We start from the raw sequence: 23,196 nt of genomic DNA on the forward strand, positions 1-23,196 counted from the left end.
GATGAGATCAAATCAACAGGATACCATACATTTCAAGTTGGGGGACAAATAACAGTGTTCATCATATAATTATATATATATAATTATATATATATATATATATATATATATATATATATATATATATATACAGTGATGATCATATTTATTGGCACGGTAAAATAAAAGTTAAATTTTGTCTAATAAATTCTAAAAAAGGGATTAAATTAAAGAAAATAACAAAGTATATTATGTATATGTAAAGTCAAGGCTGGACGAATAAAAAAAATGAAGGCTTATAAAAAAACCCCGAAAAACGGTGACAATTTAAATTTGAAAGCAAGGTCAAACTGACCCAGACAAAAAGCGCCAAAGTTAGCGTTAATAATTAGGTCAGCTTAGATATGCACGTGAAAGTCTCAGAAATACATTAAGAAAACTGATCAGAAGAACAAATAAATGGCCAAGTTCAAGAAATGGGCGTCTGTTATAAATATACATACATATATACATATATATATATATATATATATATATATATATATATATATATACATATATATATACACAAACACACACATAAATATATATATATATATATATATATATATATATAAAATATATATATAAAATAAAAAATAAAAATAAATAAATAGAAAATTATATATATACAGTCACATACATACATACACATATACATACATACATACATACATACATACATACAGACACACAAATGCACACATACATGTATATACATACAAACATGCATATAAATATATATACACATATATGAATACATATACAATAACACACACACATATATATACATATATATATATACAAACACACACGCATGCATAAACATATACACATATCCAAAAACATATACAAGTTAAACAAAAAACATACATACTTACATATAAAATAAGAGGAAAGGCCGGTATCTGCAAACTCCGGAATAAGGCAAATAAACGTGTATGTAAATGCATATAGTTAAATATAAGTAAACAAATACATAGAATAAAAATGAGTAGGTTGATGTATATATTTAATTAATCGGTATACTTATACCATAAAACGGAGACAGCAGATGGAAAACCGGCCAAAGAAATAAAGAAAAACAAAAAAATAAAAAAAATTAAAAATATAAAAGCTTAGAAGGTAAGATTATAAAAAAAAATATGGGAAAAGATATATATTTGAAGGGTTAAATTAATAGCTATGTGATTTCAAATTTACCATATTTAAACTTGGACATATGTTTGCAATAAGAGATCAGTTCGTTTTTAGAGTTTATAATATTACCACTTTGAGGGGAGGTTATAATAGTTATAGCTTCAGATGTACACAAGTGACAAGACTTAGATCCTGGAGTATAAGACTTAACTTTTTTTCGGATGGTCAATTTAATTGAAAAGTGGGTATTGGTAGAGTTAAGCTTTTTAACCAGTGTAGTTAGAGAAGTTCCCTGGGTATTATTTGAATTTTGGTTATTGAAAGAAGAAGTGTGGTTTGAAATTTTTTTCTTTATTAAAGTTGAAGTAGCACCTATATATGTATATATTTTATTAATAGTTCGGAGTCGAGAATTAATATTAATTTGTTGATTTATACTGGGAAGAGAATTTAAATTTTGTTCATTTTGATGAACAGAGGGTAGGACAGTAATTGTATCAGGATTGGTTTGGAGGGGATAATTAGTGTTATCAATGTTAGGTTGGCTGCTATGAAAAATATTATTATTATTATTATTATTATTATTATTATTATTATTATTATTATAGCTGGTTGTATGATTGAAAATAGAGGGGCTGGTTGAATCGTTTGTTGGATTAATAATTATATCAGAGGGAGGGTCGGAGGAAGGATAATTTGGTGGCAAAATGTTATTGTCTATTATGGGAGAATTGCGTGGGAGCTCTGTAATTGTGCATGAATATATTGCATCTTTATGGATACAATCATTATTGAGTGGGCAAAGATGTTTGTTAATACAGTTGCAGTTTCTTTTTGGTTGGATTGGGAAAGGGATTTTTTGGGCTGATTTAATTTTTTTGTTATTAGATGCTAAGATTCTTTGTGCTAAATTAGGCATTGTAGAATAAGAAAATCTTATTGAGTTTTTATTAAAAATTGAACTATATCTGTGTGGGTGATTGAAAGAGTTTTCTACAATATTGAAGAATTCTTTAGGTATATTAGTTTTAACATTTATGCTAAATGGAGGATTAAACATAATATTTTTCTTTCTCCTAGTGCGACAGAGTGGGTTAGAAGTATTATGATTAGCATGTTGGTTCGGATTATATTTGTGGAGTGGATCATTGCTATTGATAGCAGCAGATCTTGTTATTTGAACTGGTTTCTTGCTAGTAATATTGTGTGTGATTACAGATTTAAGACGGCATACAGGTGGAGTATAATGGTTATATTGAATCTTTTCATTGTATCCTGAATTTCCTAAGGCATTATTGAAGAAAGTAGCATTTTGATTAAAGGTTTTTTTATCGGCTGAGAGCGTAGAAATTCTTCTAGAGACGGATGGTACTATAGATTTTATAATTGAATTGGGGTGGTTAGAAGATTTATGGACGTATAAAAGCGTAAGGTTTGGTTTATGATAGGGGCTGTAAGTTTCAGTATTAAGATTAAGTGTAATGTCTAGAAAATCTGAAGTTTTTTTTATTTGGTTCAATAATTATAGAAAGGCCAAAATTATTAAAAAAGTTATGGAATTTTTTAATTGTATTATTATACTCTCTTGGCCTGGCTGTTGTTGTAAATAGAGCATCGTCTCTATAAAGCCCCCCTTGGATATGTTTAAAGTGGTATTTCAGTTCTTTCAGTAAGAAGAGTCCCACTAAATCTGTAACCTCGGCAGAGTCGGGAGCACCCATTAAGATGTCAAAATTATTAGGGGTATCTTTTCTAGTCCAAAACTTATTGTTAAATTGTATAAGGGATTTTCTGGCTAGGAGAATTAATTTAATTTCCAAATGAGTTAAGTCAGAATTTCTTTTAGCAAAGATTAGGGCCTTATTTAAGAGGATCGGGGAAATTGATTGATAATAATTGTTGATGTCAAAGGTTATGAAGTTAAGGAGGTGTTTATTTTTAAGGGAAACAAACCAATTAATTACAGAATTCGAATTTTGCCAAAGGGGGAAGCTAACTTTTTCTTTAATAGAGGGGATAATTCTATCTAAGATATTTTTGCTCACCGCACCCAAGTCAGAGCTAGATGGGCAGATCAATCTGATGGAGGGGTTATCATAAAAATTAGGTTTATGGTCTTTGAGGGTGAATCTAGGGGTACCCGGATAAAGTATTTCAGTGGAGTTATGAATGTTCATAGAAGTAAGTAAAGATTTAGCTTCAGAATTAATAGAATCCAAAAGGTTGCGGGGGATTATTTTATAAGATTTATTAAGCTCTTTATATATAAGTCTTTTATATGTAGGATAGTCAAGTTTATAGTAATTTTTAGTCTTGTCTGCATGGGACAAATATATGATTATTCTTTTTGACTTTCTTGGCAAAATTATTTATTTTTCGGGTAACCGGGTTGTAGCAGTGTTTTTGTTTCTTAAATCTAATTTTTTTGACTAAGTTTAACATGGAATTTTCGAACTCCTCAAGGTAAGGATAATATTTAGGGTGGGCAATGGTTTTTAGTCCGTAAAATTTGGTAGCCAATCTTTCAATTTTCTTTTGTTCTCTTTGAGGGTTTATTTTACTTGTAAATATTAACTCTTTAATATTTATAATATATTTTAAGTTTACCATTTTGATTACCTTAGTAAACTTATTGTAACTTATATATATATATACAGTTGTGCCCGATATTATTCATACCCCTCGGATCTTTGAGATTTCTATGAGAATATTGCTCAAACCAGAAGGTAGACAATATTAAAGGGATCTCAAACAATAAATCAAGCATAAGCATTTAATTTAAACTCAACAAATAAATAAATTATGCAAGTTTGAAACATTATACAAAGAAAAACAATAATGGCACTAGTTCAAAATTATTCATACCTCTCTTACTAATAGTCAATAGCATGCCCTTTATTCTTAATAACTGCCTGTAACCGTTTTGGATATTTATCAACAAGGTTTTTACAAGCATCAACACTGATTTTTGACCATTCTTCAATGCAGTAGTTCTCCAAATCCCTCAAATTTCTAGGTTTCCGCTTTTTAACCTCAGTTTTCAATATGCGCCAGAGGTTTTCGATAGGGTTCAGGTCGGAACTCTGGCTAGGCCATTCCAAAACATTAATTTGATTATCCTCAAACCATTTCTTGACTATTTTGGCAGTATGTTTTGGATCATTATCCTGTTGAAGGACCCAGTTTGGTCTTAAATGGAGCTTCTCCGCATCCTGTCTAATGTTTTTCTGGAGTATCTCCAAATATTGCTCCTTCTTCATGGTTCCATCTATCTTGACCAAACTACCTGGACCACTAGCCGAAAAGGAACCCCAAAATATTAGGCTACCACCACCATGTTTCACCGTGGGTATGGTGTTCTTTGGGTTGTAAGCTTCTCCTTTCTTCCTCCAAACGTAAGAAGCATCCATATGACCAAACAATTCAATTTTTGTTTCGTCAGTCCACAAAATACTTGAGAAAACGGACTCTGGAGAATTCACATGGGTCCTAGCAAACTTTAGACGTGCTGCAAGGTGTTTTCCGGTGTGCAATGGAGTCCTTCTTGGTCTTCTTCCTTTCAGACCATTTTCATGCAGAGTCCTTTGCAATGTTTGCCTTGATATTTTTATGCCAGAAGACTCCAGATTTTCTAAAATGTCCTTAGTAGTGGTGGATGGATTTGCATTAACACTTCTTACAATATTCCTGGTGGCTCTAGCAGACAGTTTCCTTTTCCTTCCTCTACCAATCAAGTTGTTTGTTGTGTGGTGGCTCTGGAATTTTTTGATGATGCTCTGTACTGTTGCTGTAGGGACCTCAAATTTCTTGGAAATTGACTTGTAACCTAAACCATCCTTATGTGAATTCACAATTTTAGTCCTAAGATCATTACTAAGCTCTTTTTTCTTCCTCCATTCTAATAATTTTTATTCTTTTATTGGTTTTCAGTTGATATCATTTTAATTTCTGAAAAATGCAAAAAACGAAATGAAATTAATCAAAGGTTGTATAAAAGCATTCAAAATAAGAATCAAACAGGAAACAAACAGTCAGAAACTCGATTAATACTGAAAAAATAAGGGGGTATGATTATTTTTGAACATTGCAGATTTTATAAATAGCTGTATATTTCTTTTATTACAAGTATCCCGAGATTTTAAAATGACGAAAATGATCAGAAGAGGTTTATTAAGAATATGTATCAATATGGGCGTAAACAATAAATTCTTACAAAGTTACACCTAATAAACTCAATTTTCAAGGGGGGGTATGAATAATATCGGGCACAAGTGTATATATATATATATATATATATATATGTGTGTGTGTGTGTGTGTGTGTATATGTGTGCGTGTGTTTATGGAAAAAGTATGCTTTTTTACACTTATCAAGGCCAGAGAACACTCGAGGATAAGGGTTAAGAGTGTACAGTAGTCAATTGGACAATATAGTAATCGTTAGTAATGGAAATTCGGTAAATTTGTTAACTTAAGTGGAACGGCTCATCAAAAACTTGTTTACATTGGACTTGAAGACAACCATATTTTAGTCAGCTGGAAAGCAGGAAAACGGAAGACAATTCCACAGGCGTGCAGTTCTAAGAAAGAAGCTTTGTTCATGGAATCTACGTTTAGGTTTAGGCACATATAAAGAGTGGGGGAATTATTGATAGTGTTTTCAGCTAGACGAGTGTTTCTTATTCAATTATATTTCATGCTTTATTCATAGTAATTCGTTTATTTTTGAAGTTCAATGTATGTTTCAAATAAACAAATGTCTATATTCCAAATTCCAATATATTGTTCGTTTACTATGTATTTCTTTCAGCATGTTAAAATGTTTAATTCCTTTCAGCATCTCTTTCCTAGCGCAGAGACCATGCCCATATCCTTTTTGTTTTCTTTTATAGTCAATGAGTTCTTCTGATGATGAGTCAGGGCTGAAAATATTTTCAAATTGACATAATAATTATATGATTGTTTCTGCGCTTTAAAATAGGTGTTGTCAAGAATTGAACACGCTGAAAGAAATACACGATAAAATGAACATCTTGGACTTTTTGTCATATATATAACAGTACTGTATGTGGATGATTATATATATACTAGCAAAAGTACCCGTTGTTGACTGGGTTGAAAAACAGCCTACAGAAAATGGACTCTGATTTATGAAAGTATGATAGGTTATGAAAAGGAAGGGTTGTAAAGAGATAGCTTCGAATTTGGGGGTATCAAAACCAAAGCAAAATATGATGAAAGTAAAAATAAAATAGATAAACCCCATAATTTATTATACCATACCTGTTCACACTGAAACATTTATCACAATATTCTGTGGATCTATATTAAAAAACCTTGTTAAACTTTGTGACATATTTCCATTCTATGGAGGTCAGGTGCGAACGAACACCCCATAATTTTATTATACCATATTTCTTCAAACTGAAACATAATTATCAAAGTATACTAACGCAGATATATATGAAAAGTCTTTATTAAAGTTTGTGCCTATTTCCATTCAATGGAGGCCAGGCGCGAACGCAGACCCCACAATTTTATTATACCATCCCTATTCAAGTTAAAACATACTTATCAAAGTATTATTATGTAATCTATATAAAAAACACTTGTAAACATTTTTTTTTTAATTTTTAAATTTTTTATTTCCATACTTTGTGGATCAGGCGCGTACGCAGACCCCGCAATTTTAAAGAACCACCGTTCTGCCAGGTCAAACATACCCATTCCTGTGTCTGGATACATATTCTATCATTATATGTAATCAGTTTTTTAAAATAGTCAACCATATAGGAGCCTATTCGTGACCACACACACGCACACACACACACACACACATTCAGCTTTATATATATATATATATATATATATATATATATATATATATATATATATAACGGACGCACCAGATTTATCATGTTCAAAACTAACTTTTTGTTGGTAACATCGGATGGAAATCACATCTGACGAGTTGCTGAAAAAACATAATTGTCATCCCATTAATGAAACGGCTGTAATATGAAGTGAACAAGAGTTATATAAAAGAAAAAAAAAATGTAAGTCTTTGAATTTCAACAAAATTTTGTAATATATATATATATATATGTGTGTGTGTGTGTGTGCGTGTGTATGTGTGTGTATGTGTATGTTTGTATGCGTCAGTGTCAGTATATATATATATATATATATATATATATATGTGTATGTATGTCTGTCTGTGAGAGGGGAGAGAGAGAAATAGAGAGAGTGAGAGAGAGAGAGAGAGAGTGGTCAGAGGTAGAGATTAAATGAATACATTTATCAGCTGAACATGAATGAAGACATCTAATTAGTCCTACTTTGTATACCCCCATAGAAACCCCTATATTCTTGAGGAATAAAGATGTTCTTGGTGTATTTTCGAGAAGCCTAGTATATATTGTAAAACAATTTAAACTTTAAACAAAATTGTATTTATTCAATTTAATGAAATGCTACTTTTTTTTTTAATGAAACATTGCTTATGGCGTAGCAACGCTTATTTCTCAGAAGCATATGGGGAATTATGAGAAAATGTGTACGTACATATACAAACGAAAACTTGTCAACTTTTATACACACGCACGCGGTTGCGCGCGCACGCGCACACACCCCCCCCCCACACACACACACGAACACGCACACACCCACACGTACACATGCACACACGCACACTTAGAGAAAAACAGAAACGAAATTTATATTAGTATTTCCTTTACACGAAGTCTTGACGCTTCTGCACTATTAGGACGAGATTTTGTAGTCGATAAATGGAGTTTTCAGATAAAAAACAATGGTTTCTACAGATTTTTTTATCAATTTTAATAAGTTACAATGGTAGCTTCCAAATTATGCAGTCGAAATTACCTGAATATTAATGAATTATTAAAAAAAAAAACGAACTTTAATCCTGTTAGCAGGTGAAAAATTTCAGCCATCTTGTTTAAATCGAAATGGAAAATTACCTCCCTTCTGAACTCTCCTTTGTCTTACGTTTATTTTCATCAAATTCTATTTTTTATTTTCTTTAATAAATAATTTTCTACCTTATCGATTTTCGTAATTTTGAGATTTAATTAACTTAAAAATATGAGGAATACATAGATACCATTGTTTTCATGTGAAATTCAGTATTACGATTTACGAAATTTCGTCCCAATAGTGTAGAAGCGCTGAAATCTTTTTTCGTTTTAAGAAACCATAATAAAGAAAAAGAAAGAGAGCGCGAGCGAGGGACGAGCGAGGGAGCGAGCGAGAGAGAGACAGAGTTGATATTTAATAACAGACAGAGTTGATATGTAATAACAGACAGAGCGAGAGAAAGAGAGAGAGAGAGAGAGAGAGAGAGAGAGAGAGAGAGAGAGAGAGAGAGAGATGGGGGTTAATAGAGAACGTACAAAAAGGCCGTATAGAGAAAAAAGGGGAAAAGGTGACTGAGTGGCATAACAATTGAGCACTTTGAAATCTAAGATATCCCCAGTAAAATCAGTGATAAGCCACAAACACATTAAGGAACATGCTCTATATGGGAATAACTAAACATGAAATCTGCATGAATTAAAATATCATATTTAATCGTATTTTACGACCAGGCCACACTGGGAGGCCACTACTATATATTAATCAACAGAGAATTGGTTTGACAATAATAAATACGAAACCTGGATAAATTAAAATATCATATTCAAGCTTACTTTACGAGCGAGCAACTATTTTATTGTAATATTTATGTAATATTTTTATTCATGTAATATTTTTATTCATGTAATATTTTTATTCATGTAATATTTTTAAGTGATTTTATTTTGATATTCATGTAATATTTTTATTTATATAATCTTTTTTTTATTGTTGGAGACGCCCCTCCATGGAATTAATGGACTATCTCATGACGTCACTTCCTCTAGGGATGCCACTTCCGGTAAGGAGTACCGGTGCCTGGCAGTCAATTAATCAACTGAGAACAACATCACTCTATATAAAAGCATATAAGATATCAACAGATACACACTCGAGAGTCAAAACAATGAAAAGAATAAGCTGTTGTCATAGGCTTAGTAATGAAAAAGAATTTAACAGATACAAATATTTATGACAAACAGGACCCGTATACCGGCGTTGCCCGGTGTAAGTCTGACCCAAAGGCAGAAAGAGCTAAGGTGAAGCCTCCTCCTCTAAATAATAATAATAATAATAATAATAATAATAATAATAATAATAATAATAATAATAATAATAATAATAATAATAATAAATCATATAATTATCTAGTGCATTATCGTATGTTAGTCACGTTAAATACTAACTATGGATAAACAGCTAAAAATGTTAACACTGATCCCTGACTGCAGTTGCTAGTGTTAGCCACTAGTGGCCCAAATAAAAGCATCTGTTTCCTAGTATTATCCATGTTTTGACAGTGGCAGCTATCGAAATCCACCGACTGTCATTGTTGGTGTTGGTGGTTACTGGCGATTATTGTTGCTTTAAGGATGTTACTTGCTGTTATATGATTGCCGTAGAGTTTGCTGTGTTGGTGTAGATGTTCCATCGCAACACATGTGTTGTGCGTATGCATAATACGCACCATGCTATATTTTATATATTATGTTCAAGTAAAATCAAAGTGAACACGGTGGGTATTGTTTTTTTGGAATATTAGGCGCCTTTCCAATTAAGAGTGGGCCAATAAATAATACCGTTATTATTTCAGTACGGTCCGCAATCTGCGTTATGTGAGAAATTCCATATACATCCGCTATCTTTCTTGTTTAGGCCGGTCACACAGTTCTAGTAGCTGGTCTGTGATTGGTTAATTTTGAATGAGTCATGTAAATTGCTTGGAACCCTTTTTTGTATCATGCTTTATTTTTCAGTCTAACAGAAATTCGGCATCGAGATAGACTCAACCCAACGATTCTCTCTCGAGGGAGCCAAGACAATTCCTTCATGGACACCAAACAGTTGATGAACGAAGGACACATCTCTACAAGCAGAGACACATTATATTGCTTTATTTACCCTAATTGAGGATGGCATTCAGGCACTGTTCTGCATGTTTATTTTCCAAATATTGGATCTTATCTCAATTCATCTTGAGTCACAAGGGGCTCACATTATGCCTAATTATAGGCGCCATCATTCCCGCCGGGTTTACCATGAACATTCATGGATCCTTCCAAAGGAACAACGAACTAACCTTCTGACAATAGGAATTCGAACTAAAGGCTCCATGCGTATGGAAGCAAATCGAGCCACCGTTTTGCAAAAGGACTTACCAGAACCAAAGAACTTTCATTGCTGTTATTTGTAAATAGATTTTGAGTTTAAAGGTATGGCTTTTGTTTGTGAAATTCACTTGCTTCTGCAGGGAGGAAATTGAGTGTGTGAGAAAGAAATTTCTTACAGTAAATACGCATCTGTTAAATGTTAAAAGCTTGAACGAGATCCAGTATTTTACCTGATTTATTCCTGAAACTCTGCCTAGTTATGCAATGATTATAAAAGTATACGGCTTTTAAAGAAATAAATAATCACATTTGTTAGATCGAAATATTTTTAGATCCCATTAGGTTCCGTTAACGAACGTGAAAACCTGCGCAAGCTATGGTGTCGTTAAACAATCTGTAAACCGTGCTTATAACTCGTATCGATGTTCGTAATAATTTTGGTCCAGATTAAACGCTTTGCTTTAAAGTTTAGAAATAAAATTGAAAGGAATATTGAAGCATTTAAACTGCCGAATCGAAAGTTATATTTCTAGAAAACCCGACTAAATCAATAGCGCGGACGTAAGCTGCGTCTAAGGAATTGTATAGAAGAAAAAGAAGAAACAAAATCAGAAGAAAAAGAAAAAGAAGAAAACGTGTAAGAAGAAAAAAGATGAAGAAAAAAAGAAGGAAAAAGAAGAAAAAGAAGAAAGCGTGTAAGAAGAAAAAAGATGAAGAAAAAGAAGAAGAAAGAAAAAAGAAGAAAAAGAAAAAGGAAACGCAGAACAAGAAAAAGAAGTAAGAAAAAATGAGGAAAAAGATGAAGAAGAAAACGAATTACGAGAATCCGAAGGTGAAAATGAAAGAAAAGAAAAAGAAAAAGAAAAAGAACGAAAAAGACAAACAAAACGCTGCAAAATAAGAAGAGTTATAAAATGAAAAAGTAGAAAAAGAAGACGAATAATAATAATAATAATAATAATAATAATAACAACAACAATAATAAAATAAAAAATAAGAATATTAACAATAGCAACCATAATAATAACAATGTGTTGGTTTTTATTTTATTTTTCTAGGGCACACACACACATTAAAATTTATAAATTCATTTGCGCGGGAATGACACCATTCACCCACAGAAAATCTCTTGGGTCAAAAAGCAGGACGCTTGAGAAATGGCCGACGTTTTTTCGTAAAAAATATGAATTTTTGACCAATCAAGGCTCGATTTAAAACACTTATTTTTTGGCAAACCTCTGGGAGCCTCTAAAATATATGAAAAGGCAAGAACTTCTCTCGTGAGTGAGGGACAACAGACACCAACAGGAACGCTCGCCGAATGAAATTCAGTAGCTGAGATGACAGCTTGTCTCGCACGTCAAGGAACATTGTTTGACTCTCTCTTTCTCTCACTTCTTCACAACACGTAGTCGGACTCTTTCTTTCACACTCTCAAGTCTTCACCTTCTTCTCCCCGTTCTTTCTTTCATACAAACTACCACATTTACGCACACACACAAAAAAGTAATTTCTTTTTTTTTTTTAACGAAAATAAACAAAAAGTTTATTTTGCATTAATTGATGGTGTGTTTTTTTATTTCTTTCTTTCGGGGGACTTATGCAACTTAACAACAACAACAACAACAACAACAACAACAACAATGGTAAAAACAATAATGATATTATTAATAACAATAATAATAACAATAATAATAACAACAATAACAATAATAATAACAATAATAATAGTATCAATAAAAATAACAATAATAATAATGACAATAACAATGATGATAACAATAATAATATCAATAATAATAGCAATAATAATAACAATAATAATAATAACAATAATAATAACAATAACAATCATAATAACAATAATAATAATAACATCAATAACAATAATAATAGCAATAATAATATCAATAATAATAACAATAATAATACCATTAACAATAACAATAAAAATAACAACAATAATAACAATAACAATAATAATAACAATAACAATAATAATAACACTAATAATAATAATAACAATAACAATAATAATAATAATAACAATAATAACAGCAATAATAATAATAACAACAACAATAATAATAACAATAATCATCACAATAATAACAATAATCATCACAATAATAATAACAATAATAGCAATAATAGCAACAATAATAATAACAACAATAATAATAACAATAATAATAACAATAATAATAATAATAATAACAATAACAATAATAATAACAACAACAATAATAATAATAATAGTAATAATAAAAATAATAATAACAACAATAATAATAACAATAATAATAACAATAATAATAATAATAACAATAACAATAATAATAACAAAAACAATAATAATAACAATAATAATAACAATAATAATAACAATGATAACAATAATCATCACAATATTAATAATAATAATAATAATAACAATAAGAACAATAGCACTAATAGCAATAATAACAACAATAATAATAACAACAATAATAATAATAACAACAATAATGATAACAATAATAATAATAACAACAACAATAATAATAACAATAATAATAATAACGATAATAATAATAACAATAATAATAATATCAATAATGATAACAGCAATAATAATAATAATAATAAGAATTAGAAGAGCACGATAAAAAGAAGAAAGAGCAGACGATAGTGAAGAAGTATATGACGACGAAAAAGAAGAAAACAAAGAAGACACTCATGAATAAGAAGAAAAAGAAGAAAAAGAAGCAATAGTACATGTGTATGCGATGTATTAACGTTAACACAATTAATATAAAATATAACCGAAAAAATAATGGAGAACATGTTAAAACGATAAGTTATATAGTTTTTTTTTTGTGAGTAAATATTTTGTTGCGGGGAAACGTGTCTAATAACGATACTGAGAAAGGCCTTTTCCGTGTTCGGGAAATAGTATTCTCTTATTCGAAGAACGATTAATTCTCACGTTCAGGTCTTTGTTTCGAGTACTATTCCGTTATTCTGCTAAACTTAAACGTAGCGGACCGTATTCTAAAATGTTATGCCAACGTAAGATGTATGAAACTAATGCATTTAGTAAGTAGAATAGTTACCTGGCGTCTTGTAGCTAAGTATTACTGTTAAATAAAAGAACATGTGATTTAGAGTTTTGTAGGAGGACTAAAATTCAAGAGGATCAAATGTTTGCTACTAACATTGTGAGATTACGGTCGTGAGAGTCAGTCAATAAGGAGAAAATATAGATGTTGTGGATGGTGAGGAAATCTGCGTTTGTACGAAAATACGTTGCAATAATAGTTTGGAATGGTGAGTGTAGACGCCTTGCACGAGAATTGCCTCGTTGGATTCCTATTAGGCCGGAAGTTTCGAGGGGAAATCGCTACTATTTTATTATATTAGAAGAGAAGAAATAAGTCTGAACGATTCTCGGCAATTGATTGGTCTGTCACGTTTCTTAAATTTGAAAATAGAACTTACATCATTAAAATTTCAGATTGGATGGACGTATCTTATCTTAAATGCATCCATTCATTTCTATAAGAGGTTTTGTCTGTTCGGAGGAATGCCACTCTAAAGTTTAAAATAACATTTTCGCTGGTCTGTTTAGTGTTGTCATTATTTACCTCCCTTGCGTATCGGAAGTTGAAAGACTACCGCGAATGCGCATTGGGATACCGGAAATAATCAAGAGTGTTCCGGGAAAAACACTTAAGAAATTCCGCCATTTTGTTGGTCTGTCACGAGTTGGTTGAAACAACATTTTCTCTTGCCTGTCGCATTTAAGTTTGCAGAAATATTTTCATTGTTTTGTCAGACTTAAAACTTAAGCTAAGTGGTCAATGTATTTTCGTCGTACACAATCAGTCCGACAGAAACTCGGGCATTTCGATGGCCTTTTCGTTGTCAGACTGATGCAAAATGTTCTATGTAGCCCTAGGAGGTCCACCGTCACAAGGCTTAACTCCAGGCTTTCGAGAGAAGCAAGCTTATCGCGTGTTGCCTGAGGCGCCCTCGCCGGGGAATTTCGATGGGGCTACTCGGGCATAATTTTACAGGGTCGAAGTACTTCTCTTGGAGGGTTGACTCATTTTTCCACCTTCCGACCTTGTGTCACATTCTCTCGCGGTGGCAGAGTGGTAAATATCGGTCAGATTTAAGCTGGAAAGTATTTTCTTTTGCCTGATGCGTTAATGTTTCTATTTATTTGCCTCCCCACAAGGGCAGAGTTAGACATAAGGTCAATTTATTAATGTGCGGAAAATCCAGCTCCCCCAAAAGGGGCAATCTGGATAGGAACAAAATTAAAAAAAATGTCTCAGTCATGAAGGATTTCTCCTCCACTGACCAAGGGCAGAAAAGGTGACGTGCAGCATCAAAACAGATACTACACTGTAATCTTGGCCCGAAGCATTAATGTTTAATATAATTTTCATTGATCTGTCGTGCGTAGGTATAAATTCGTCCACGCATGTGCTTTACTTCGGAATAGAATATTAATTCCGTATGATGCATATTGAATGACACAATATCAGTTCGCGTTAATTTTAAGCATGGCGAAGGTTGACATGACATTTAGTTGAGCTGTCAATTTATTTTTTGTAGAATTTGACATTCTGTTATTTTGATCGAGTAGTGATTAATTAGAGGGGTAACCCAGCGTTGCCCGGGTTGAGGGAATAATATCAGAAATAATAGTAAAACAAGGCTTGTGTTTTTAAAATTAATTCATTTTATTCATGTGCCACCATTGATCAAAGCTAAAACAAACACTTAAAGATTAATGCGATGGATAGATTTGCAGTTGAATGATGATGAATATTATGAGAGGATTGAGAATTTCCATATACCATGCACCTAAAAAAAAATGACCCAGAAAACAGCATTTATTTCTCCTTTATTCGCTCTCCTAACGATAACAGTAGCCAATGAATAGTGTTATATGCATAAATTCCGACCCGGGAAACAGCAATTCTTCCTGCTTGACCAGAAACATCGCTCATGTAACGTGAGAACTAAAAGACAAAATAAGGGATGCGAGAGTTACGAGGCCGCCGCATCACCTACAACATTGGTTTCAAAGCCGCAAGATAGACCGAACAGCTCCTGCCAAGATGTGGCAAGGTCCGCTTTCTACTCTCCTAAAGATTATTGTTTGATTTCTGTTTTCAGCTGCTGGGGTTGGATACCTTGTGTTACCACTGGTGTTGATTCTAATAAACAAAATCCTTACAATGATTCCAGATGTTTATTCCGTATTTAGCTGTTGTTGGGGAAACTAGCTTGTTATAAGAAAACTATTCTGGCCAGCAGTACAGGGGGAAATCTACCTCCACTTTACGTATAGAAAAACTATATCGGTCAGCTATGCAGTGAAAAATATTTCTCCACACACACACATACACACACACACACACACACACACACACATATATATATATATATATATATATATATATATATATATATTATTTTTTAAAAACGTAATCTACGGACACGCATGTTTAGCAGCCCCAGTCCTCACCAGCATAGCTTGACTGCCGGTAGGATTCGAACATTGGACTTTATGTATTTCAGTCCAGCGCCCTAATCCATTCTGCTATGATGCCATAGACGATTTTTTATTTAAATAATAAATAAATAAATAAATAAATAATACGTCCAAATAAAAAATGGGCGACTTTCTAAAAAAAAAACACCGGTCTCCGAGGCGGAGACATTAACCTTAATAGCGTTTAAAAAAATCAAAAACAAAACCACTTAAACAGATGAACGATAAAAAAAGAAGCAGTAAATCCTCTATGGCAACATAGCAGAGTAGATTAGGGCGTTGGACTGAAATACATAAGGTCCAAGGTTCGAATCCTACCGACAGTCAAGCTACGCTGAAGAAGAGTAGGGCTCCGAAACACGCGTATCCGTAGATTACTGTTTTTAATAAATAAATAAAAAGTACGTCCAAATAAAAAGCGGGCGACTTTCTAAGAAAAACACCGGTTCTCCGAGGCGGAGACATTAACCTTAATAGCGTTTAAAAATCAAAAACAACGCGACTTATATATATATATATATATATATATATATATATATATATATATATATATATATATATATATATATAAGAATTATATAGAAGTAGAAGTATAGGCAAAACCTCCGTTTTATATATAAGAAAACTATTCTAGTCAGCAGTACAGGAAAGAATTTCTCATATGCAAGAAAACTATTTTGGCTAGCAAATTAGGGAAAATCTCACTCCACTTGATATATAGGAAAACTATTCCGGTTAATAGTACAGGGAAAACTTCTCTCCACTTTATACATAAGAAAACTTTTCCGGTTCACAGTACCGGGATAAACCTCGTTCTATTTTATATAAAAGTAAACTATTCTGGCCAACAACACAGGGGGGAATCCAATTTCATATTATATATAAGTAAACTATTCCGGTCAACAGTATGAGGTGGGAGCTCACAACTTTATGTATAAGAAGATATCCATTCTACTACTGCGGCTACTACTGCACGGTTTGAAGTCTTCCGTTCTCAGCTGCTGGGGTTGGATACCTTGTGTTATCATTGGTGTTGATTCTAATAAACAAAATCCTTACAATGATTTCTGATGTTGTTTTATTCCTTATTTAACTGTTGTTAGGTAGACTGGCTTGTTATTAGAGCGAGACTGCGTAACTTTGTTTTCATGGACGTCATAATTATTTCATCTCGATGATTGTTTTGAAAGGCATTTGATTATTTAGTTGTCGTCTGTTTAGCAAACTATAAACAGATGTTTTGTTTTTCGTCTTCTGTCCAATTATTCTTGCTAACAAACAAACAATTTTGTACTCTTTATCTAACATAAACAACACCTGTCCAAATTTCTTGTGACAAACAATTTGGACTTCCATCTTCAGAAATGATACAACGTTAGTGCAAAACTGTGATAACTTGGAAGTGTTGAACTTACCGAGGGTGGATTGGTGGGAAAGTAAAAGACTATATACAGCGTGGAACGATAAAATTGTCGCCATAAAGAAAACAACACTACAGCTTTATTTTAAAACTTAAAAAAAAAAAATCAACACAGGTAACTTGATTATGTAGTAAAGCTGACATATATTCAATATAACCGCCTTTAGCTTCAATCGCCACCTCAGTAGTGGTCCGGAACTGGGAGCATGGCTTTTCCACAAGCGCCGGCGGGAGCTCGGTGAATACTCGGCGGATGGCAGCAAACAGGCTGGCTTTGATGCGGTGGGAAGTCAAGTTTGTGATGTTCTCGACGTATGATCAAACGAAATAGTCCAGCGGGTTCAGGTCGGGGAAGGAGGGGGGACCAGTGAGAGAAGGGTACAAAGTCGTAGCACTTTATGAGGCCTAGGCTGGGTCTTTTTGGACTTGTGGGCCGGCACCGAGTCCTGCTGCCACATCCAGGGTCTTCCAGCGGCCACGTGATTGCACCAGAGGATCACCATACTCTTCAGTGAAGTGGCATGATGTAGCTCTCACTTGAAACGACACCAAAGACCATAACCATGGCCGGAAACTTTGTTTTCATCACTCTGGGCATATCCTTGTTATTCATGGCAATACAACGATACATTTGGATGGTGCTGGCAATGGTCCTGTTGTCATAACTTGGATTGGTAGAGAGCATGAGTTGTACAGCGGCGCATCTCCGATCTCGCTCATTGAACATTGTATCACACCCAGACATGGTAGAAGACTCCTATTGCTCTTGGGATTTGTATACAACTGGCAAACTAGTAGATGGTCTGCAACAATAAAAGAAAACCGGTTTTCATCAAACGGAAATTGAATCATGTCGTCTTATCTATGGAGACAATTTAATCTTTTCATTATGTACTGCGCTAGACAATTTTTTTGTCACCCGAAACCGGGTAACCGGCTTTGAACATGTTATCTAGACACTCTCAAGTCTCGTCAAATCTCGCGGAACGAGAAGTCAGCGTTTTTTTTTTAATACACGTGTGTTATGTTAATCTACGTTTCCAATTTATTACTGTTACAAGAAAAGATTGCTTGCAAGCAACGACGCCATTTTGTTGCAAACTTTAAATGTCTTTTATCCCCCCCCCCTCCTTACTCATCGGTAAGATAATTTCGACAAAACAGTCGCAGCATTACGTTTTCCATCGCAAACAAATGCACCTCATATAGAATATCAACAAATAACAACTGACGAAGGCCAAAGGAATGGTTGGCCGAAACGTCGTGAAACAATAACTAAAAGACAATGATAATAGTCCGCAAAAAAATAAATGAATAAAATATACTCATCTCAATAAACATTCCAACTAATTAAAATAATATAAATAGCAACAAATAACATTTTCCATAAACTAACGATTAAAAAGACACGATCCCGGTTGCAACGTATCGGTCTCACTGGTACGGCCACGTTATCGCCATTAGCGTCCCACGACTGGGGCGGTCGGCTCAAATATCACCCTAATGACCTCGATCTACATGTGCTGAATGGTCAGCTGTAGCTAAATTGCCATACATTCTCTAAGTTACTCTAATGACCAGTACGTTATTGTTCATATGAATTTTTTTTACTAGGGAATCACCACTTTTCAAGGCCCGAAAGCCACTCGAGGATAAGGATTAATGAATATAAAAAGATAGTGTATTAATCGTTAATGGTGTAGATTGGGTAGAATTTTATTATTTAAGGAGGCGGTTCAACAAGAACTTGTTTACATTAGACTTGAAGGCTACCATATTGTTATCAGCCGGGAAGAAGTTTAATGGAACAGTGTTCCACTTGCGAGCAGATCAAGGAAAAAAGCTTTGTTCGTGGAATCTAGAGAGTGGGGAAAATTGCTGGTAGTGGTTGCAGCTAGTCGAGTTTTTTGTGAAAGTTTGGTAAGGGAGGACCATAGATTAGAGCTCAGACGAGCAAGTGCCATCAAGGGAAGATAGGACTCACCGACCAGGTCCTGCCCAGATGTGTTAACAGTATTCCATTTTAGGATGTATTCGGCTCTTATACAGATAGCGTATGCAGGGCAGTTAGATATCTACTGGAGCAGTAGAATGATCCAACCATTTTTCCAGCAATCTTGGCAACAGATTTGACATATGTGTTCCATTTCCGATCAGCAATGAAGGTCAGCCCCAAAAGCTTGTCAAGACATGGAGCTTCCCTAAGACGAGAGTCATTCATTTAAATTGAGGCCAGATGGGGGTCAGAGCGCTCGTGATAAAAAGAAAGTAGCTTGGTTTTAGATGCATTAAATTTAACCAATCGCCTTTTTCCCCATTGCACCACGTGCTCAAGATCAGAAGAGAGAGAATCAGAAAGGTTTTTGTCATTGTTCGCCTTTGAAGTGTTGTCATAAATTGTGATGTTGTCTGCATAAACGTGTATGAATGATCTATGAATATGATTTGGGAGATCATTGAAGATCAAGAAAAGAGTTGGGCTCAGGATGGAATCCTGATGACTCTAGCGTTGATACCATACACTTTTGATTTCTGCCCATCGACGACTACTCCTATAAGCATATCAGAAAGAAAGGATTAAATAATTTAGATGACATTTCCAGCTGTTTCATAGCTGGAAATCTTGTGAAGTAGACCTTTATACCATACCTATCAAAAGCCTTTGATATGTCAAGACCTATTGCTCTAGAAACGCAACCATTGCAAAGAGATTCACTAGCATGTGTGATATTACAGTTAGCAGATCAGTTGTAGATCTATCAAAACGGAAACCATTTTGCATGTCACTGAGTAGGTTATTTCTGCTAAGATTGTTGACCACTTCTTTATTTAATATATATTTCGGCAATTTACGCGTGATACACATGAGACTAATTGGTTTGTACTGAGAGAGAGATGACCACTCTCCAGAATTTTTATATACGGGGCAGACTGATGAAGTTTTTCAGAGTGTTGAGAAGCATTTCTCCTTCAGACAATGCTTAAACAGCTTTGTAAATATGGGAGTTAGTTTCGGTTGAAGATTTTTGAGTTCTATGACTGGAAGGCCGTCGGAGCCATTTGCTTTACTGGAATCAAGGTTTTTTATAAATTTGACAACGTCATGCACAGATATTTGTATGTTGCATAATGTATTTTCAGACACAGGAGAAAATACGGTGGGTAGGCGGCCATGGTCGAAAAGAGTAGAATTTGCTGCAAAGTTCTTAGCAAAAAGTTTTGTTTTGTCTGATGTTGACGAAATTATCTCAGGGCTATTGATAATGGTTGGAAAAGAGGACACGCTTCTGTTCAGGATTTTATTTGCTATTTGCCAAAACTAAAAATTCGGTAAATTTGTTAACTTAAGTGGAATGGCTCATCAAGAACTTGTTTACGTTGGACTGTAAGACAATCAGATTGTAATCAGCTGGAAAGCAGGAAAACGGAAGACAGTTTCACAGGCGTGCAGTTCTAAGAAAGAAGCTTTTTTCATGGAATCTACGTTTAGGTTTAGGCACAGATAAAGAGTGGAGGGGGGAATTATTGATAGTGTTTTCAGCTAGACGAGTGTTTCTTGTGAAAGTTTGGCGAGGGGGACCCATAGACTGAAGCTCAGTCGAGCACTTGCCATGAAATAACGATAAAGCAGAGACAAACTCACAACATCTCTTCTGTGAGATAGAGGTTGCAGAGAAGAGAAAAGAACATCTATGAGGCTACGAAGTCTATTTTGAACTCTGTCAAGGCAGAACAAGTCCTTTCTAGCAGCTCCTGCCCAAATGTGGACGTACCTGGCACTTGTACAGATAGAGAATTACATCAGCAGTGAGATATCTACTGGATCGATAGAAGGATCCCACCATTTTTCCAGCGGCCTTGGCAACAGATTTGATGTACGTGTTCCATTTCAGATCAGGAGTAAAGGTCAAGCTCAGAAGCTATGAAATTATGACAGCACTATCCTCTCGTCATCTGTCTTTGATTGGTCCAGCCATTCAACATTATGAATATTAGAGTTTCTACGGATGTCAATGTTAGCAAAGGAATGAGCAAACAGAATATGGTTAGTTTTCTCAGAGATACTCTCAATGATAGTAACTCTGATGTTATAGGGGCGATAAATATGAACACGGTGCTGTGAGCCAGTGCTACTCTGAAGCACACGTAGAGCAAATTAGGGTCTTCTCTAGAGATGTCCCTACCACATGGAAAGCTGTCTCTAATACAGGCACATATTCTATACCAATTTTGGTTCAACAATGTATAATCCAAGACAAAATCCAATACCACAGAATAATCATTTCAAATCAAAACATTTTGAAAATGCAACTGTTCTCATTCCGAATAACTAAATACAAAACACGACAATGCACAAAAGAATGATATGCGATACGATACAGCCTTAGAATGAATATTTTCCAGTTTTTATTGTGGCAAACTGGTCGATGACATCGTCAAAATCTGTTTGTATTGTAAGCCCGCTTTCAATCGACAACATAGCCAGATCCTGACGTTAAATTTGAACTCAACCTCAGATCAAAAGTCTCAAACTCAAATCAAACTGTTCTCTTCTCTCTGCACTTTCCACACTGACACCCAAAATAAAGAAGACGGCTCTTTTATAGAGAGACCCAACCACATCTCATTTGCATACCCCCTCCCTCCTCTCGTCACATCATGTGATTTTCAGTCCATAAATACCAGGGGGCGGCCATTTTTATTTTCTCTTTTATTTTCTTTCCTAACACGAGCCGCACGATGCATGAGGTAAGGTTCTTTACTTTTAACCACAGATCCAACTGTCTCAACTGGCTCATAATTGATCGGAGGTAATTTTTTATAAGTTTCATTTTGGAAAAACTTCTTTCATACGATGCCACAGAAACATATATTGTCAGAAAGAATTTTAGAGTAAGCGTAAGATATGGCAATTTTTTTTTTTTTTTTTTTACAAAGGCATCACCACATTATCAAGGCCCAGAGGCCACTCAAGGATAAGGGTTAAAGAGTGTACAGTAGAAATTGGTCAATATAGTAATCATTAGTAATGAAAATTTGGTAAATTTAATAACTTATATGGAACGGCTCATCAAGAACTTATTTACTTTAGACTTGAACACAACCATATTGTAGTCAGCCGGAAAGCAGGAAAACGGAAGACAATTCCACAGGCGTGCAGTTCTAAGAAAGAAGCTTTGTTCATGGAATCTACGTTTAGGTTTAGCCACAGATAAAGAGTGGGGGAAATTATTGATAGTGTTTACAGCTAGACGAGTGTTTCTTGTGAAAGTTTGGCGAGGGGGGACCAAAGATTGAAGCTCAGTTGAACACTTTCCATGAAAATAACGATACATCAGAGACAAACTCGCAACATCTCTTCTGTGAGATAGAGGTTGCAAGGAGGAGAAAAGGACATCTCCTACGAGGCTACGAAGTCTATTTTGAACTCTATCAAGGCAGGACAAGTCCTTTCTAGCAGCTCCTGCCCAGATGTGGCAACAGTATTCCATCCTTGGACGTACCTGGCTCTTATATAGGTAGAGAATAGCATCAGCAGTGAGATATCTACTGGATCGATAGAAAGATCCCACCATTTTTCCAGCGGCCTTGGCAACAGATTTGATATACGTGTTCCATTTAAGATCAGGAGTAATGGTCAAGCCCAGAAGCTTGTCAAAACTTGAGGCCTCCTGAAGACGAGAGCCATTCATTTCAATTGATGACAAATGTGGATTAGAATGTTGATGATGTAAAGAGAGAAGCTTGGTTTTAGATGCATTAAAAGTAACCAGCCACTCCTTTCCCCATTGTACTACGTGCTCAAGATCAGAGGAGAGA

This window comes from Euprymna scolopes, chromosome 10 (genome assembly GCF_053919585.1).
Source record: "Euprymna scolopes isolate OS-2025 chromosome 10, ASM5391958v1, whole genome shotgun sequence".
In the NCBI taxonomy this organism is placed as follows: domain Eukaryota; kingdom Metazoa; phylum Mollusca; class Cephalopoda; order Sepiida; family Sepiolidae; genus Euprymna; species Euprymna scolopes.